Source organism: Pinus tabuliformis, chromosome 3_1 (genome assembly GCF_031772625.1).
Source record: "Pinus tabuliformis cultivar Carrire ecotype Pingquan chromosome 3_1, CPIR1, whole genome shotgun sequence".
Taxonomy (NCBI): domain Eukaryota; kingdom Viridiplantae; phylum Streptophyta; class Pinopsida; order Pinales; family Pinaceae; genus Pinus; species Pinus tabuliformis.
In genome coordinates, this window is record NC_142301.1 from 169164934 (window position 1) to 169172282 (window position 7349).

A 7349-nucleotide genomic window follows, 5' to 3' on the forward strand; every position below is an offset into this window, starting at 1 on the left:
CTCAACTCAAAAGGAACCTTCAGCTCTTCTAATCTATTCCATAGGTTGTTTCTAGGAACCGTATCGAAAGCCTTTCTAATGTCCACAAAGCAACAAAAGAGATTGGATTTATCATTGCGGCATTCCTCCAAAATGATCCTAAGCGTAACGAGGTGGTCCGTTTTTGAGTGATGCCTTCTAAAACCTACTTGGCCTTTAGCCCGCTTACCTTCACTTTCAAGCCATATGCTAAAATTATTTTCCAAAATAATACCATATAACTTGGCTAAGAGAGGGCTGATCATAGTTGTCCGATAATTAGAGGGGTTATTTTTATCCCCACTTTTAAAAATAGGGATAATGAGGCTCTGAGTCCATGGTTTAGGGAACCCTTTCTTGACTGCTTGATTGAAAAGCTTGTGGATGTGGGGGATGAGGATGTGATCTCCATTTTTTAAGATTTCCGCTTGGTAACCTTCAATGTCCTTAGCTTTACCATTTGTGAGGTGTTTAACCCCAAAATAAATGTCTTCTAATGAGAAAACTTCTTTTTTTTGGTAGCAAGGTTTCAAAGTTATCTGTGATATTTTGAGATTCATAAAGCTTTCTAAGATAGGAATTTTCTGGTCAATTTAGTGTGCTAAATTGATCTTCATAAATTATCAATCTGGGTATTGTAAACTGATGAAGTGTAGTGCACTATTTGTGCTAGATAACCTTCCTAATTCGTTCCTTTTCTGTTTTATGTTGTTTTGGGGGTTTTTGGGTCCTTTAGTCCTTAATGATTTACAATGTAACTGTCAAAATCCTAAATCCATCTTCTGTAAAGACTGCTAAGAATCTAAAAAGGAGAAATAAAAGAGCTTTAAGGAAGACTTGGAAGCAAAGTTTAAGCAAGAAATAAAAACAGAGTTTCTATTCCTGTTTTATCATTATTTACGAATCATGGACTAATAACTGAAAATGAAATGAAACTAATGTCTAATCTATTACAGAAACAAAACTAAACAAAATAGTAAAACTGAAAGTGAAATTGCAACTAATGTCTAATCTATTACAGAAACAAAACTAAATAAAATACTAAAACTGAAAGTGAAATTGCAACTAATGTCTAATCTATTACGGAAACAAAACTAAATGAAATACTTAGTTACTCTGCCTCTCAATTTTGGGAGAAAAATCTCCTTGTGATGACATTTTGAGGAATTTTGTACTTCATTATTCTAAGAGAAGATAAATGCAAAAATGCAGAAAAGACTCATTGTATGAATGAAGTATTCAACCACTTAGTTTAAGATGAGTTATCAACTAGAAGGGCTCTTCAGAAACATTCATTAACACCATGAGTCGATAAACTAGTCATAAAATGGCAAGAACTGTAATGGCACTGATCAGTCTAATTGAAAATTTAAAGACTAGTGAAACAGTAAATGAAACAAACTACATTACACTATTGAATTTCAACTTCTAACTATTGATAAAAAATAGAAAGAAATTAAATAAAAAGAAGCTATTTTGTATTGAAAGAAGCTATTCTGAATTAGTAAAGAAATGATAAAAGTTGCATTATAAACAAGGTCAGTACAAAAATGATTATGAACACTGTGAGAAGAAATGATGAACTTACAATTTTAACTAGAAAAGACAAAACAAACAAAATAAAACCTCAGTCAGCGCAGGGGCCCTCTGCAACTGATCAGGTTATGCGTGCTTAATCAATCTCCAAGAAACTCTTTCATATATCCATAAAACATGCAGTCTTCATATTAAAACAAGAAAATGAGTTTTTCAAAATTACAGGACAATAATTCTAAGCTTAATACATGAGGTAATTCGAACCCCTTTCGAGTTCTTTACACAGGTATTTATAAGAAAATCATACAACTATTTATGAAAAAATAAGCTACAGCCAAAAGCACATAGAAGACATGCACACATAATTTTCTTCCTCAGCTGCTGGAGACATAAATCCAAGATGATGGTTGTTGGATTTGGTTGCATAGATGGCTGTTGGAGTCAAAATTTTCAATAAAACATAACCATCCAACCATTTGTAACATCCCCTTATGCTGCGGATACCCCTCCATATATTTTACCCCTATGGGCTCAATTATGACAATAAGCCCCATATCCTCTATTCTAGGTTACCCATCAAAACTACTCTCATTGTCTAAGAAATGGAATGACTACGTATATGGAAATGGAGTGACTGGATATATGAAAACAAAATGACTGTGGATATGGAAACATAATGAATGTATATATGAAATAGCTATGTGAATACGAGAGAAAAACTTAAGAGTTGGCATGTAATAAATAAACAATTGGGGTTTAGAGAGTCGTAGATAGGTAGGTCACATCGTTATCTTGACCATTAACAGGTGTAGCTATGGAGGACCGTTTAAGTACAAGTTATGGAGTTTGAAATGGAGATCAGTTATGAAGGAATCATTGGACCGTTTGTCATTGAAGGCGGAAGATATGGCGGAGACATCATGGCAGTCAAATCACATGATGGTTAATTAAGGAGACATGTGATCATACATATTATACAAGCTTATGTTTTCAAATTGCTTTTTGAAATAAACTTTTGCATTTACTTTTGGAACCTTTACCTTCCGCTTGCCAATATTTTGATGTTTGATCCTTAGGTACTTTAGGCATGATTGGTCTTAAAAGTTGATTTTTCTTCAATTCCCTGCATACATGATTTTATTATGAACTGGACACTTGTGCTTGGAATGATAAACAAATTGTTGTTGCAGAATAAGATTAGTTGCAGAACGTGAAACAAAAAGTAAAATATGGCTTATGAATGAATGGAATGGAAATGGATGTGTAAGTGAAAATAAAATAAGATGTAAGACAAGATGATAAATGAAAATGGTGATGGACTGGGAAAGGAAAAATTTATTGGTGAAATATGGCAATGGAAAGAAGTGAAACTGTAAAAGAAAAACATAGTAAAGTGAGATGAGAGAATGAATTTTGTAGAATGCAGAGTGACTGTGGCTTTTTGTCACCACTTATTACAGAAAGAAAATGGAAAATATAGGGTGTCAGAAACTTCTAATTTTCACCTGTATTTTTTGTAAAAGCATGCCAATCAATGATTGGTTTTTAGCCTTATACATTTTTTCTTTAGATAGGAAAAATAAAGACTAAGTTGGTGGAGAAGAAGGATTCTTCTTCATTAAATTCATTTTAGAATTTTTCTGGAAGATCTTGATGAATCCTCCTTTGAAATTGGTTTTTGATATATTTTTAATCTATGACCATTCACAAGAAGAGGAGCTTGACTTTCGTCTATTGTTCTGATCCACACTGCTCCATTACTAAAGAATTTTTCAATCTCATATGGCCCAAGCCAATGAGTTTGAAATTTCCCTTGAAAATATTAAAACTTTGAATCAAATAACAATGCCCAATCTCCCTCTTGAAACCTCTTGTCCTTGATGTATTTACCATGCCATTTGGCCCTATGTTGTTGGAATATACCAGTCCTTTGAACCACCTCTTGCCTGATTTCATCAAGTTCATTTAATTGCTCTAGTCTATGCTTTTGAGCCTCTGATAAATACAATCCCAACTAGACTGCCGTCTTGAAAGTTCTGATTTGGAACTTTATAGGGAACAAACTTTCCATGATACTTCACTGACAATACGTTGTAGGTTCCTTCATGAATTCTCAGCCTCTACCCAGGAACACTCTTCTTCCAACATGTTTCTTTGCGCCAATTAGGCTCCACTACGACCACTACTCTTATATACAATGTAATTCATATTTTACTAGGAAATTCATGTGCAACCTCATTGCTCTTGATTGTAGATCTAGATCTGACCAGATCTAGCTCTTCCACTCTACAATAATGTATTTGAGTTCTAATGACAATATGTTCCACCATGGGCATCGTTATGCTCTCTACTATGCATCAACCAACACTGATATCAGAATCATGCCTCCCATATATTCATGCTCCCTTTTCTTATCAAATGGATGCATTTTCCATTTCTTTTAACCATTATGTTCCAGATCAAGATCTGCATCAACAAATCAGATCTCATTCATTCACCAGGCCACTTAACTCTTGGCAACAAAAGCATCCTTTTGAAGCCAAAACATAACCTTCAGTTCTAATACCAGATGAAGAAAATTTAACCAGAGATCATTACCTATTTATTGAGAGGAACAAAAAAAATAACCACCAAAATAACATATACACATAATGCACAAAGTATTTTCCCTCAGAAAACCCCAACTCTAGGAGAAAACACACCATAATGAAATTTCATTATCTTTGGTCAAAATCCTAGGCCAACCTGGCCAAGTGAGCCTACACTACTCACCTCCCTGGCCTTATTACAATGACGTCCTCCTAGCATTTTATAAGCTATATTACATGTAATAATATGTGACCAAAACCACCTTGTTTAATTTGGTCAACCTTGACTCTAACCCTGAGTCAATTTACCTAACATATAATGATTCTACAATATTTTTTAAAAGTGGATTCTAGGCTACTACCCATGATTGATTTTTTGACGTGGAAAGAAGAATTCATTGTGAAATGGAATGCAATGGTATGCTGAGAAAAGTGCAATGCGTAAGCATGGAAAAGGCGAGAGGAATGTCGTGTTTGAAGTGAATGGGTTAAATGGTATAAACACATGTGCAATTTTTAGTCCCTGCGTTCAACATCATAGGGAATATAGTAATTTATAGGCATTGAATCAACATTAATGTGATTTAATTAACTATCCTATTCAATGTTTTAATATAAATATTCGATTAAGCAAAATCTTTTCCAAATTTTTAGATTCGACCTCTTATTGGTGGGAAAACTGTATTATTTTGTTAAAACATAAGATAATAAGTTTTAAATTTCAATTCAATGCAAGTTTAATGATAGTTTTAGTTTAACATTAGTTGGAAAAAATTTAATGTTTTTCACTGTCGAATGCAATACATAATACATATCATATCCCAAGCCATAAAAACCGCTAGACCATAGCTTTGTGGCAAGTTGCATGTGTATTTTTGGATTCTTCATTTGGAGGAAGTGAAATTGCTTTCCATATTTCTCAAATTGGGGTTTGAAATAGTGAAGGGAAACAAAAATCACTGTGCATCTATACAACAAACTTGATGAACTAAGCCAGTTCTTTGTCCATTGAATTAGGCTGTGAAATTTTTCCTACTCATTTTATGAATGTGTGATGATTCATGGAGGTGTTGTAAGAGGTGTTGCTTATTCTTGGGTATATATTTTCCAACTAGATCAAAAAGGGAGAATTCTAGAAGGTAATATTGTGCTTTTTTATTCAATACCAACTATACATTTTATCCCTCAATTTTGAGCACTAAATGTTTCTCTTCAAATATAATTATGTGAATTCATTTCTAACAAATGTGCCACGGTTCATGGAGGTGCTGCAAGAGGTGATACTTCTTCTTATTAGTAGTCTTCTTATGAACTATCATTCTTATTCTTATGTTCTAGTAATAACAATATTTTATTCTCAAATGTGATATAAGATGGTATACTTGACAGGTTTGTTGTAGCTTTAGCTAGACAACCCATTTGGGTGATGACTGTTTTGTTAATAGAATCTCCCTGCACACTTCCAATCATCTATGACCATGGTTTATTTGTTCTTTACCATGATTGGTGTCTGTCTTTCAGTACATACCCTAGGACATATGACCTTTTTCATGTTGATCACCTATTCCCTAAGCTCAACAAAGAAAAGGCTTGGATCAATAAATTACTTAACTAATTTTGCAGGTTCTCGTTATATCCAATTATGAAATTTATTAAACGTGAAGTATATTTTGTCTTAGAGATTGTTTGATGTTAAATAATATTCAAACATTTTTGGGTTGTGTCACATTCTCGTCAAATTTCATGTTAATAGTTCAATTTTTTGCTATATATGCCAATTGGTACGCATAATTACAGAGGTTGATAGGATGGCTAGGAGATTCTACAATTTCCCAAGATAATTTTTAAATATAATAAATGAATTGAAGACCCTAAAAAAAGCATTTCACTAGGAAGTTACACTCACATACTCAAAAGAGAAAGGATTTTGTGTGCACATAAGACTATTTGGCACTCAACAATGTCTTGAATTTTTGCAAAAAATGTTTAATTTTTTACGAGGCTGAGATGATATATGTGGCCTTGGAATTTAATATGGCTTGAATTTTTTTTCCTCAAGCAAAGGGTAGAGTGGCTGCATGTTTTGTTTTTGTTCCTCCTAATATGGCCATTAGATTTTTTGGCTTTATATGTAGATACCCTTAGATGAAGCAATATCAAATTTATTCAAAATTTGTAAGGTGGGAAAATCTCCATCCTAACTATACTCTATAGTTGATTGCCTTCAATAAATGTTGTACCTAGCATTGTATTTAATATATCAAATGCTAACTTATTACCTGGTTGATACAATATATGTATACCTCAAATTTAATCTACCTTGACTTTTTTTAGCTCAACCAAAGGTTATTGTCGTGTATGCTTTGTCTTTGTTCTAATTCTCAGATAGTCGTTAGATTGTTTGGCTTTATATGCAGTCCCTTAGATTGACCATTAAAATATATTCAAAATTTATAAATGGCAATATGAATTGATTCATTTTGGGTTATGGCTAAATTCTTCAAGGAATTGGCCATCTATAAAATATTTATTAATCTATGTAATATTTCATTGTGTATTCTATTTTGTCATTTTTTAAAGTCTAATATGGTAATTAGATTGTTTGGTTTATATACATAGTCCCTCATATAACATATATCAAAGTTATTTAATATATGTAAGGTAGTATATTCTCCAACCTTTCATGTCTTCTATTGATCCTTTCAGGTTTTGGCTAAACTCTGTGAGTTGGCAGTGTATAAAAAAATTGATTTATGTAAAATTGTATTAGAGGTTAATGCATTAATTTTACTAGTAATGATTGTTCTAGTTGAATGCATTTAATAAATACCCATGTGGTAACCAACATTGTACTGAAATGCAAATTTTTTTCATTTCATATGTTATGTAGAACTGAAATTTATATATTTTGAATTTTTCCAATCAAACAAAGGTATTCTGGTGTATGTTAAATCTTTGTTATAATCCAAAGATAGTCATTATATTTTTAGGTTTATATTCAATCCCTTATATGAAGAAATTAAAATTTATTCAAAATTTAGGTGGTGGCCATAGTATCCACCTTTTATGTCAATTATTGTTCCATTAGCGTTGTGGTTAAAATATTCAAGGATTTGGCCATCTCAATAAAGTTTATTGATTTATGTAGCCTCATAGTTCTAAGTTGCATAGATTTTGAAAAACACTAGCTATGGCATCTAAAATAGT